The following is a 14,909-nucleotide window of genomic DNA, read 5'->3' on the forward strand; positions in this document are numbered from 1 at the left end:
ATAGTTATAGATTTCATTGTTGGTCTTCCCAAGACTTTGGGAAATTATGATTCTATATGGCTTATTGTGGATAGGTTGAATAAATCTGTACATTTTATTCTGGTTCAGGTGACTTATAATGTAGAAAAGTTGGACAAGATTTATCTTATGGATATTGTTCAATTGCATCGGGTCCCAATTTTTATTATTTCTGATAGGGGTACTCAATTTACCTCTATCTTTTGGAAGAATTTTCATGAGGAGTTGGGTACAAGGTTGGATTTTACTACAACTTTACATCCTCAGATCGATGGGTAGTTCGAGCGAACTATTCAGGGGTTAGAGTAAGTTTCGTGCATATGTGATAGATTTTGGAGGTTATTGGGATCAGTTCCTACCTTTGGATGAGTTTGCATATAACAACAGTTATCATTAAAGTATCGACATGGCACTGTTTGAGGCATTATATGGAAGGAGGTGTAGATCTCTCATTGGGTGATTTGATACTTTTGTGGTGAGACCGTGGGGTACTGATCTATTGAGAGACTCGTTAGAGAAGGTCAGGTTCATTCAGGAGAAACTTGTAGCGGATTAAAGCAGACAAAAGGAGTATGTATACCAATAAGTTAGAGATATGCATTTTATGAAGGGTGATCAAGTATTGCCCAAGGTATCCCCTATGAAGGGTGTCATGCATTTTGGGAAGTGAGGTAAGCTCAGTCCTAGATATATTAGGCCGTTTGACATTTTTCAGCATGTGGGGCTAGTGGCCTATAGGTTAGCTTTGCCCCCGAGTTTGTTGGAAGTTCACCCTGTGTTTCATGTATCTATGCTAAAGAAGTTTAATGGTGATGGTAACTGCATAATTTGTTAGGATTCGATCTTGTTAGATGAAAACCTATCTTATGAAGAGAAATATATTGCTATTCTAGATAGAGATATCTATAAGTGGAGGACTAAGGAGATTCCATCTATGAAGGTCCAGTGGAAGAATTTTCCTATTGAGGTGGCCACTTGGGTGACCGAAGAAGACATGTGTAGCTAGTATCCACATCATTTTGCTGATATAAGTAATTCCTTAGTTTCTTTTCTTGTCTCTTGTTTGCCCGTTCGAAGATGAACGATTGTTTAATTGGTATCTGATGTAATGACCCACCTAGTTGTTTCATGTATTTAACTGGTCTTTTTCAATTTAGCTCTCCTCATAGCTGGTATACATGATTTATAACTTGAGAAGATAGATAGTACCGATTCTTGAGGTGTTCCGAAGTGAGTTAAGTCATTAATTGGCTATATTTTAGATAATTAATTTAATTAGTGATATAATGGGTCAAAGTTTGAATTTATTTATTTATGTGGCCAATATAAGAGCGAAATTGATTACATAAGTCTTAGCATGTATAATAATAAAAAAACCAAAGAAATTAGGGAAGAAAAAAAAAAGAGGTGCACAACGGTGGCAAACACTTCTGCAGCCTTGAAGGCGATTATTCTCTCTCTCAGTTGGCTTCAGGTAAAGTCATTGTTCCTTGTATTTGAGGTGGAATTGTATTCCAGTAATCTAATTGGTACATGTGGCTAGTGCCATGACTAAGGGTAAAAGAAAATAGCAATTGAATAATCAAATAATGATGACAAAAATAAAACAAAAATATAAAAATATAAAGGCCTTATAAGCCAATCATTGGCTTCAATAAAGAAAAAGGTAATTGTTTTCTTTATGTTAATTTTTGAAATGTTAATTCAAAGACAACGGTTTACAGATTATTATTATTTATTTAATTCTATAATTAAGAAACTGAGGTTTTGGTCTAAGAATATTAGAGTAAGAATTTATAAACCGATGTCATTAAATTCGTACACTTATGAAAATTATATATTTGAACAGATTTGAAACACTCAAAAGCTCTATGGAAGGGTAAGGTCCTTGAAAAGTAGCTTGCGTTTGGGTCCGTTGGTTGAGGTAGGTTACGATTTAATTAGAATTTAGACTCAATTTAATTGTGTGTATGCTTCTAAATTGGATGCTTGTTGATTGGTGTTTGGCATGCTTGAATTTGATGATATTTGGATTGTTGATTTTTGTATATGTAATTATTGAAAATTTACCTGATGAAATTTTCTTATGACTTTGACTGTACTTGCAAACTAGGTACATCATATTGTATGTTGTAAGGTAGTGTAAATTTGATATTGGTATTACTTATTTATGGTGGATCAGGTACCATGCCGGTATGGATATGTATATTGATATTACTTGTTTATGGAGGATCAGGTACCACGCCAGTACGGATATGTATGTTGATATTACTTATTTATGGTGGATCGGGTAGCACGCTGGTACGGATATGTATATTGAAATTTCTTATTTATAGAGGATCGGGTACCATGCCGATACAGATATGTATATTGATATTACTTGTTTATGTTGGATCAGGTACCATGACTGTAACACCCCATGGTATTCTCGACTTAATACCACCATTAGTAGCGTACTTAAAGAGCTAGTAACCTGAAAAATTTCTAAGTGTTAAAAAGGACTTATTCATATTTTAAGCTCCGAAACCTCAATGATCTTTAAATCAATCTTTTCGACCTCGAGGAGTAAATTTTTAAGCTAATTCATGTTTAGTGTTGTAAGGCGCATGTCTCGGGGAAGTTTCAAAATTTTTGGATGAGCATAAGGGCATGTTTGGATACATCACGCGCTCCATTCCGGTGCTCTAAAGCCAGAGTCGCGCCTTCGATCGCGCGCTCTCGTAATTTCCAACTTCTGATTTTGCGTAATTAAGGGAAATAGGGTCATTTACCTCACTCAAAAACCATCCAAAACATTATATTTGAACCTCTAAAGAGCATTGTACATCATTATTCTCTTTTTTCACTTTAAGAAAACCCTATAGCCCCAAAGATCAAGAATCAAGCTCTTATGTCATGATTTCCAAAAAACAAATCAAGAGTTTAGTTTTGTCCTTCGAATTAGGTCATCTAAGGTACATGGGGTTTTCCTAAACTACATGGGCATGGTGAAATCATTTTTAATAATATTTTAATGTTAAGAAACCATGTATTTACAAAGGGTCTAGAATTTCCATTGACAATAATGAATTCTAAACCCTTGTGATGATAATGTTTTGGTCTTGATGCCTTCCCTTAAACTTGAATTTTTACTCGTGTACATGTATATATGTGTTTTCAGTCTTGAAATATAAATTGAGAGCATGAATAACGTATTTTCCTCTCTCATTGTGTTATTTCTTGATTTACAAGTTATGGGTTACTCAATTGCATGTCTTAAAGTATGAACCAAGGGTTTTACTATTATTTATAAACTTTATGTTGGTTGTGAATTGAAGAGAGGGATATTTCTTGTTTGTAAATATTAAAGATGATTATTGAAAGAATTGTAGCTACAATGTAATTGACCACCATATGTTTGCGAATTGAAAGAGAGAATCTTTGCATAAGTTTTTCATTAATTTCGATATACAAATTCTCTTATACTATTTGAATGATTTGGTGGTCTAAACATTATGTTTTGAATGAAAGGATTGTATCATGATATTGTATGGCTTAGATATATGGCTGGAAAGTCTTGGCATGACGATACCAAATAGATGAATGCCATAACAAGGTAAGATTTTCAGATTTTAATTTCAAAGAATGAATATTTGAAAGAGATAAAAATGGGCTTAAAGAGAGTTAGGTGGTTACCCGAAGAAGGAATTTGAGTGTAAGGGCTCTTTGCCAAAAATCATGTTTTACCGATACGGGTTTATTATGTCCCCAAGAGGGACCATACACTGGCCTAGTTCTCTTTGGCATATTAGAGATAGAGGCTCCAACCCTTGCGGCAAACTTGGGTTGAGGGCTTGGCTGTCAAGTTAAGGGCAGATACCATATAGCCCGTGGGATTGTAGAGTTATAGGGTGTACTACCTAGCTCAGAAGTAAAATAAAGAGTGAGTCGTGTATTTCAAATAAATTCTTTAAGTGTTGCAAATATGCCCATGTGATTTTCATATAACTTATGTAAAGTGTTTATAAATTGCTCTCACTTATGATTGTATAATAGTTCTTATTTTGGATTTCCCTACGTACCAGTACATATGTATTGACCCCCTAAATTTCAAGATCTGAGGTACAGTCCTGGGGTCCCGTTCAATACTAGACCTGTGTGTTAGAAGCTGCAGTTAGTAAGCCTTCTCTATTCTGGAAGGCCTGGGTATTAGACTTCATTATCTCTTTCTATTTTATGGTCTAACTGGGGGCCTTGTCCTAGTTCTAGACAAGATGTTGGCTTTGATGTATTAGAGATTTTACAGACTGATGTTAAATGCTGTTAGAGATTTATGGATTTCGTTCCAAATTTGATCAACTGAATTATAATATTGTCCATGATTCTGTATTATTGTGTACTTTTGCATTTCTTTTTTTTGGTATATGAATATGTGCATGATTGCCAGATAGTAAAGGGCGCTCGGGCCTTCCTGGTTTAGGATGCTTGTCGCAGCCAGGGCCTTGGCTTGGTTCGTGACAAACTTGGTATCAAATCACAGTTCATAGTCTTAGAGTGTCTACAAAATCTCATCGGTTAGAGTCCTGTTTATGGGTGTGTAGCGTTCCACACTTATAAATGGGAGGCTACAAGGCGTTTAGGAATGTCTCTCTTTCTTTCATGATTTAGTTTGTGCTATAGAATCTGAATGTCCTCTAATCAATAATTTTGTGTATTTAAAAAAGTTACCATGCCTCCCCGTAAAACCAATGAACAAATTTCTCAGGCTGAGGATGCCTTTCCTACTCATGGGATGTGGACCCATAATAGAACTCGTACCCCAGAGTTTGTTCCTACTCCGGCAGTTCCTCCAGTAACGGCTAGTACACCTCAGGCTCCACATACTGGTGCTAACCGTCCTCAAAGAAAAGTTTTGAATGCTGAATTCCGATAGTCAATTCATATGATACCTCAGTTGGTTGCCTCTCAGACCCGTCGGTCTAAGGATGGGCTTTCAGTGTCTGGTTCATCTGAGGTTACTTGGGTTGGTCAATTCATGAGGTTGAACCTACCCATGTTTACTGGCATGAAGGTTGAGGAGGACCCCCAAGGGTTTATTGATTAACTAGAGAAAATTTTTAGAGTCATGCATGCGAATGAGGTTCAAGGGGTATAGTTGGCAGCCTATTAGTTAAAGGAAGTGGCCAATTAGTGGTATAATGAATGGGAGGACTCGAAGGGTACTGATGCAGAGCTTTTTGTATGGGGTGAGTTTGTGAAAGCTTTCCTGGACTGTATCTTTCCCCAAGAATTGAGGGAGTTAAAGGCTGAAGAATTTATGAATTTGAAGCAAGGAAAAATGAGTGTTAAGAAGTATACATTAAAGTTCACCCAGTTATCCAATTATGCTCCAGAACTGATGAGTAATATGAGAGCATGTATGAGGAAGTTTGCATTCGTTCTTTTGAATGATCTGGTGTTGGAATGCGAGGGGGTAGTGTTGAATAGAGATATGGATTTCTCAAGGTTATCTGTTCATATGTAATAGGTTGAAGAGCAGAAGAAAAGGTTATTAGAGGCCAGGAAGAAAGACAGGCAGGCCAAGAGGGCCAGACCTACGAACAAGAATAACAGTCAGTATTAAGGTGGCAATTGGGGAAATAGGTGGTCTAAAAAGAAGTTTTGGAGCAATGCTCAATCTTTAGCAAGTGCACCTATGCCCAGGCCTTTGGGTGAACTGCGATTCCAGTAAGGTGATAGGCCTAGAGCCTCAGGCACTCAATCTTAGGGAAGTGTGGCCCGGCGATTTAGGAAGTACCCTCCATGTAATTCTTGTGGGAAGAACTGCCCATGAAAAAGTCAGTTTGGCACAATGGTGTGATATGCTTGTTGCCAGCCAGGCCATATGCAAAGAGATTATCCGACATTTACAAGTAATGTTGGGGGTTCTAAGTCTCAAGCTAATTCCTCAACACCACCACCACTACCTAAGGGTACTACTTTAGCCACTGGGGGAAGTCGCAACTGATTGTATGCTCTATCCAATCACCAGGATGCAGAGGCTTCACCAAATATGGTCATGGGTACCTTAAATATTTCTTCAGTGATGTGTATGATCCCGGTTCTACCTTGTCTTATGTGACCCCTTATATGGCCGTTAGTTTTGGTTTTGAACCTAAAAATATGCCTGAACCTTTCTCTATTTCCACTCTTATTGGTAATCTATTGCTGAAAGAAGGGTGTATAGAAATTGTGTGGTGTCTGTTTATAATCGTGATACTATGAAAGAACTTATAGAGCTTGCTATGGCTGACCTTGATGTTATTTTGAGGATGGATTGGCTCCACTCGTGCTATGCCACCCTAGACTGTAGAACCCAAAAAGTCACTTTCTTTTTTTCGAATAAACTAGTGATAGAGTGGGAGGGGAATTCTTTAGAACCTAGGGAGAAGTTCATAACGTATCTCAAAGCCCGCAAACTTATCTCAAAGGTTTGTGTAATGCCCTAATTCTGTATGTTAGACGCTACACGGTGCTTATGAACCTGAAAGACCATAAGCTAACCCATGACTGATATTTGCTGTGAGCACTGAAGTATGATACTATAACAAATATGAAATAATAGGCTGAAATTCCATATGGTTTAAAATATTTGAAATATTGATAAATTATATCATCTGAAATAACAATCTGTGAAACTAAATACTGTCTAAAAGCTAGTTTGAAAAGCCTCTAACTGAAACTATCTGAAAGTGGAGTTAAAAGGATAATCCTCCAACTAACTCCATCTACTGAAATACTGAGTCTACCAAAATAATGAAATAAAAGAATATCCTCGAATGATGAGGACTCACTGCTAATCTACTACTGTTGGCTGAATCTGATTCTATCTATGTACGGTCGGGAACCTGAGCATCCGAACCTATGATATGAGACATTATAGCACAAAGAAAGAATATGCGTCAGTACGTGGAATATACTAGTATGCTAGATGAAGTATGGATGAATACAAGGGTTTATATGCATGAACAATAACTGACTGTATGATATAGAGTAACTGAACATAAGAGTACATGGATAACTGATACTCCTGTAAATACTGAGTATGCAGTAATGTGCATATAAATAAATACTGTGACTAAGCTTATCTGAAGCTAAGTCCTAAATTCTGATATTGTGTAACAGATATCTGAAGTTACAGATAACTGAGTTACTGATATAATTGACTGTATCTGACAGTCCTGATTTTGTAGAACTGAACTGAGTTTTATTCTGAAGACTGAGACTGAGACTGTAGGAGGTAATCATCTAACCGACATGCCCCAAATAAGATAACTGAGTTGGGGTCCAACCTGTGACCTTAGTTGGAAGGGTGGCATTATCATCCCATAGGTAAAGTCACTGAAGAGTTACCCTCATCTGGTAGGTACTCTAATGAGAATGATGGAACCCACATTTGGCAGGTTAAAACACCTCATCAACCCTCAACTGGCAGGTTTGATGTCTCAACCTACACTGGCTACGTAGTTCTAGAATGCAAATATTGCTTCTAAGTATCACAACCTCTACTGGCAGGTGAGCCCCCATCCTTAGGTTCACTCGGTGTTGAATCCTACTTCCAACTGAAAGACACTGAACTGAGTATACTGAAATATACTGGACTGATACTGAGTTTACTGAGTTTTTCTGAGTTCGATAACTGGCTGAGTTCTTATGAGTTCTGTAACTAACTGAGAGTACTACTAATCGTGACATGACTGAGATTCTATAATTGATACGGGATCTAGGCACACAGCTAAATTTTCAGGTATTAAATACCCTCAGGACTCGATAGCATGAAAAATAAAGCATAATATACACTTGAAAAACATAAAAATGTATACTTGTCTATAGTTCACTCATAGAGGCATTTAATCAAACACTTGTAAAGAATCTACTTATACATGAATGGGGAATACATGCTATCACGTTATAATGGCACTATTTCATTCACATGGACATTTTATCAAACACATGGGGAGCATGCTTAGGTTATACAATAATCAAAACCTATAGTTATCATGGCTACATCAATCAACTTGCAAATTGAAGGGTTTATTATGAAGATCATGCAATTCAACATATACAATGATTAATTTCATAAAAGCATGTAAGTTAATCATAGACTAAAACCCAACAGTAACATGAACATGAATTCAATTCAATTCAAGCATGGAAGTTAATAATTCAACAATCTTGTATTTTGAAAACAGATTCATGGACTCTCTGGGTGAAAGGAACCCACAGATGAACACCTAACATACCTTAATTTGTTAATTCTTGAAGGTTCTTGGAGAGAATCTTGATTTTTGCTCTTGTTTCTTGAAGCTAGGGTTTAGCCCCTTTTAAGAGAGAATGACTTAATCTTTGAATAAAGTGAATAAATGATGAGATAATGGGTTTTTTAGGGGTAGATTTCGTGTTTAGATTGATTAGGGTCATGGAAAAATACCTATTTACCCCTAAGAACAACTTCAAAATTTGTATTGAAAAAACCCAGTTTTGGACCCTGGAGCGATATGCCACTATCGCACCAAGATACTAGAAAATGACAATTGGGAATGTGGCTGGAGGCGCGACGCGGTGGAAGCGCGTTGCAATAATGGATGGGACCTAGAAGCTTGGTGCGATGAGGTTCAATCGCGTTGGCTCACTAGAAATTGACAAATGTGAAAATGAGCTTTGGAGCGATGTGCCGGTTTCATGGTACCTCTCTAAAAGCTGACAATTGACATTTTGGATTACTCCGCGATACGCTACTAGCCTAAATGACGATGTTTAACGACTGAAACTGAAAATAGCCATATATGCTTACCTAGTTATCTAATTTAGGCAAATTTTATATCGTTGGAAAGCTAATTCAATTTCCTATGTAATGGAAGGTACTAAACTGAGAAATAATGATCATTTCAAAATTTCTATATTGGATAACTCATGAATTGAGAGTTAAGTTACGCTTGAGAAATAAGGGGTATTACAATATCTCCCCTTTGGGAACATTCGTTCTCGAATGAGACTGATTAAGCTGAGATGTTGATAGACTGAGTTTACACACTGAACATGCATATCTTATGCATGGCTACTTGACTGAACTATAGACAAATTAAGCTTTTACACTAAACATGCATATCTGATGCATGGAATTTATGACTGAAGCTACTGACAATCAGGGTTTTCATACTGAACATGCATATCTGATGCATAAGTACATGACTAAACTGATTCATGAATTCATGACTGAATATGCAACAGTAATGGATACCAAGTTATGATTATAGTTAAACATGGAACTGAGTAAAGTTAAGAAAGACTGTTACCTTAAGCTGGATCTGAGGTTTCGGAGAAGAGGTAAGGATACATGGTCCGCATAGCTGCTTCTGCTTCCCAAGTAGCTCCCTCAACAAACTGACTCTGCCAAAGAACTTTGGCTAAGGGAACTTCTTTGTTCCTTAGTCTGCGAATCTGATGATCAAGGATCTGGACTGGAACCTCTTTGAAAGAGAGATCATTCTGTGTATTTACATCCTGTAAGAGAACTATGAATATTGGGTCACCAATGCATTTCTTTAGCAAGGAGATATGGAATATTAGATGCACTTAGGCTAGATCTGGAGGCAATTCAAGCTCATAAGCTACCTTTTCAAAACGGCTCAAAATCCTGTAAGGACCTACATATCAGGGACTGAGCTCTCCTTTCTTGCCGAACCACTTTACCCCCTTCATAGGAGAGATTTTTAAGAACACAAAATCAACTATCTCAAATTGTAGATCCTTTCTCCGCACATCTGTGTATGACTTCTGTTGGCTCTGGGCAGCCCTAAGTCTTTCTCTGATTAACTGAACCTCTTTTAAGGCATCAAACACTAGGTCAAGCCCTACTACTATGAACTTACCTACCTCGAACCAACCAATTAGAGATCTGTATCTTCTACTATAGAGAGAGCTTCAAATGAAGCCATCTAAATACTGGAATGATAGTTGTTATTGTATGTGAACTCGACTAAAGGCAAGTGGTCATCCTAACTACCCTTAAAATCGACAACACATGCTCTGAGCTTATCTTCTAGAGTTCGAATGGTCCTTTCTGCTTAACCATCTATCTGAGGGTAGAAGCTGTACTGAAGTGAACTTGGATACCAAGACCCTTTTGGAATGCTTTCCAAAATTGAGAGGTAAAATGGGTACCTCTATCTAAGATAATGGATACTGGAACTCCGTGTAACCTGAACAACTCCCTGATATAGAGTTTGACATAGTCCTCGGCTGAATAGGAAGTATGAACTGGCAAAAAATGAGCTGATTAGGTCATTCTATCTATGATAACCCATATAAAATCATGTTGACGATGAGTACGAGGCAAACCCATCACAAAGTCCATGTTTACTTCTTCCCATTTCCATATGGGAATACTGAACTCCAGTATGGACCTACTAGGCTTCTGGTACTCAATCTTAACTTTTTAATATGTATAGAATTTAGCTACAAACTCTGCAATATCTCTCTTCATCCCACTCTACTAATATATCTCACGTAAATCACGGTATATCTTAGTGGCCCCTGGATGAATCAAGTACCGTGCACCATACGCTTCTGCAAGAATTCATTGCCTTAAGTTATCTATACCTAGCATACATAAAAGACCCTGGCAACGCAACACACCATCTCCTGCCTTGGGAGAAAGCCTCTACATTTTGATCTCTGACTGACTCTTTCAACTTAACAATACTAGGATCTCTATCCTACTTTTCCTTTACCTTGGAAACTAGAGAGTATTCAAAACTGTTCTGCACCCATACACTACTTTCTGCTGAATTGACTAATGGATATCAAGTCGGGCAAGATGATGAACTTCTTGAACTAACTTCCTCTTACTATCCTCAACATGAGCAAGACTACCCATAGACAGTCTATTAAGAGCATCAGCCACTACATTGGCTTTGCCCGGATGATAAAAAAACACTCATGTCATAATCTTTCAATAACTCTAATCACCTTTTCTGATGCAAATTTAAATCTTTCTAAGAAAAGACATACTACAAGATCTTGTGATCTGTGAGCACATCAACATTCACCCCATACAACTAGTGCCTCCAAATCTTTAAGGCAAAACCGCTGCTAATTCAAGATCATAAGTCAGATAATTCTTCTCATGGGGATTAAGCTGTCTAGAGGCATAGTCTATGACCTTACCTCTCTGTATAAGGAAAAAACCCAAACCTACACTGGATGCATCACAGTGCACAACATACCCATCTGAACCATCTGGTAGAGTCAAAACTAGGGCTGAGGTGAGTCGAGCCTTCAACTCCTGAAAACTCTTCTCGCAAGAATCTAAGCACTGAAACTAGACTTTCTTTTGGATCAATCTGTACATGGGGGATGCAATAGATGAAAATCATTCAACAAACCACTGGTAATAGCCAGCTAAACCCAAGAAACTCCTGATATCTGATTGAGAGATGGGTTTAGGACAGTTTCTCACCACTTCGATCTTTTAAGGATCAACTCTAATGCCATCACTGAAAATAATATGACTAAGGAATGCTCCTAACCATAGCTAAAATTTACACTTACTAAATTTGGCAAACAACTGATGAGTTCTGAGAGTCTGAAGTATGATTCTGACGTGATCTGTGTTATCATTCTCGCCACGGGAATAGACAAGAATGTCATAGATAAAGACTATGATAAACATATCTAAGTACTACTTGAACACTCGATTTATCAAGTCTATGAAGGCTGCTAGGGCATTAGTAAGACCAAATAACATGACTAGAAGCTCGAAGTGATAATACCGGGTTTTGAAAACTATTTTTGGAATGTTACATTCTCTGACTCTGAGCTGATGATAGCCTGATCTGAGGTCTATTTAAGAAAATTAGTTGGCGCCCTAAAGTTGGTCAAACAAGTTATTGATTCTGGGAAGTGGATATTTATTCTTAACTGTGACTTTGTTGAACTGACGATAGTCAACACACATTCTGAGAGAACTGTCTTTCTTACACACAAATAGAACTGGTGCACCCATGGGGAGAAATTGGGTCTGATGAAGCCCTTATCTAGGATATCATTCAATTGTTTTTTTCACTCTTTAGGTTCTACTGGAGCCATTCTGTATGGCAGAATAGATATGGGCTGAGTATCTGGAAGAAGGTCTATTCCAAAGTCAATTTCCCTAATTGGAGGAACTCCAGGAAGATCTTCAAGAAACACATCAGAGAATTCATTTACTACTGGAACTGACTCAAGAATGGGAGTTTTTAAAATAGATTCCTTAACTCACACAAGATGATAGACACATCCCTTAGATATCATTTTTCTTGTTCTAAGGTATAAAATCAACTGACTCTTAAGCATTGTGGTACTACCTCTCCATTCAAGGACTGGTTCATTTGGAAACTAAAAATAAACAATTCTGTTTCTACAATCAACTTAGGCATAGCATGAATAGAGTCAATCTATACCTAGAATGACATCAAAATCTGCCATCTCTAGCTCTATAAGGTCTACTGAAGTAACTTTATAAGATATCATAACCGAAAAGTTCCTGTATACTCGTTGGGCTATGATAGATTTACCCAATGGGGTAGAAACTAAGAAAGGCTCTGCTTGGATTTCTAGACTGACTCCAAAGTTAACGGCTATTATAAGGAGTTACAAAAGATAAAGAAGCTCCTGGATCTAGCAAGGCATAAACATGTAAATGAAAGATCTATAACATACCAGTGACCATATCAAGAGAATTTTCCTGATCTTGTCTGGACTAAAGTGCATAAAGCTTGTTTGGGTATTATCCACTGGTGGCACTGGAAGCGGCACCCTGCTAATTTAGGTGATCTGACTGAGCTGAAGAATGACTATGCTGACCCTGAGAACGTGACTAAGGAAAATCTCTAAATTTGTGGCCTGGTTTGCCATAGCCGAAACAAACATCTCTACCAGCTCTGCAGACACCCTTATGGTTTCTGCCACATGTCTGACAAAGAGGATTTGTTCGAGCACAACTGACACTACCTTGAGATTTAGAGCCTGGCGCCCTATCGCTGTTACCATTTCTGAACTTAGGTACTGGAACACTAGTTGAGGATAGAGCTTGAACTAAAGATTATGGAAAAAACTAGGAATGGTTACCGCCCTCTGACTTAGTCTGATTGAAATTGAAGCTATCTATTCTAGCTCTCTTGTTTTGCCTCTCTCTCTGTCTCTAATCTTAGCCTCTTCTATCTGCTAAGCATGGACCATGATCCTGGATATATCTATCTTCTTAATTAATATTAATGTTCTGTGCTCTTTAACCATACTATCTGACACCCCAAATACGAACTTGCTTATTTTGGACCTACTGTCTACTATTACACGGGGAGCATACCTGGCTAACTAAGTAAACTTAAGGAAATACTTTTTCACACTCATACTGTCCTACTTGAGATTGATGAACTCTAACACCTTGGCTTTTTGCAGCTCTAAGGGAAAGAATCTCTCTAGAAAAGCAGTAGCAAACTCTTTCCACTCTATGGGTTCTGCATATATGCCCCTGTCTATCTTTCACTACTTAAACAACGTATGTGACACATCTTGTAGCTGATAGGCGGCTAACTCAGCACTCTCACTAGAAGTCACTCCCATAATATCTGTGACTTTCTGAACCTGATCGAGGAACTCCTGTGGATCCTCTTCTGGATTAGATCCTAAGAGTAGTGGAGGATTCATTTGAGTGAAGTCTCAAATCCTAGATGCATCAGTATTGGCCACTGGGTTGGCCAGAACAGTAGCTACCCATTCATTCTGGGGTGCTACGGAGTCAGCTAAAGTAGTAAATGCAACCCTGAATTCTACATGGGAGACATGCTCATCCAGGGGATCTTCCTGAATGGGATGAGGTGTTGACTAATTTTTGGTTCTCCTTTCGTTAGTATTTTTGGGAGGCATGTTCTATAAATGAAAAGAAGGAAATGGATTAGACTAAAATTTTAACTTGAGCTCATGCTCACTCGTACGACATGAATACTAAAAAAGGGAAACTATATCCTAAAATATCTCATAGCCTCTTGTCCATAAGTGTGGCGCACTACAAACCCATGAACAAGACTATACTAGATGCGGCTTTCAAACTTCCTAGGACTCTGTTGAACCTTAGGCTCTAATACCAAGTTTGTAACACCCCAAGTCTTTACCCTGGACACTAGACGGTGCTTATAACCCTGAAAGACCACAAGCTAACCCATGACTGATATCTGTTATGAGAACTAAACTATGATTCTGTAATAAATGCATAATAATAGGTTGAAATTCCATAATGTTCAAAACATCTAAAATACTGATAAATTATATTGTTTGAAAAAATAATCTAAAAAATTGAACACTATTTGAAAGCTAGTCTAAAAAGCCTCTAACTGAAACTGTCTGAAAGTGGAGTTGATGGGACAATCCCCCAAATAAATCCATCTACTAAAATACTGAGTCTACCAAAACAATGAAATAAAGGAACATTCTCGAATGATGAGGACTCACTGCGAATTAACTGTGGCTGGCTAAATATGAGTCTATCTATACATGGTCAAGAACCTGGGCATCCGAACCTATGATATGAGACATCATAGCTCAAAGAAAGATTATGTATTAGTACGTGGAATGTACTGGTATGCTAGATGAGTTAAGGCTGAATGCAAGGGTTCATATGTATGAACAATAACTGACTGTATGATATAGAGTAACTGAACATGAGAGTACATGGATAACTGATACTCTTATAAATACTGAGTATGCACTAATGTGCATATAAATAAATTATGTTACTAAGCTTGTCTGAAGCTAAGTCCTAAATTCTGATACTGAGTAACTGATATTTGAAGTTACTGATAACTGAGTTACTGATACAGATTGACTATATCTAA

Source organism: Capsicum annuum, chromosome 5, assembly GCF_002878395.1.
Source record: "Capsicum annuum cultivar UCD-10X-F1 chromosome 5, UCD10Xv1.1, whole genome shotgun sequence".
NCBI classification, from domain to species: domain Eukaryota; kingdom Viridiplantae; phylum Streptophyta; class Magnoliopsida; order Solanales; family Solanaceae; genus Capsicum; species Capsicum annuum.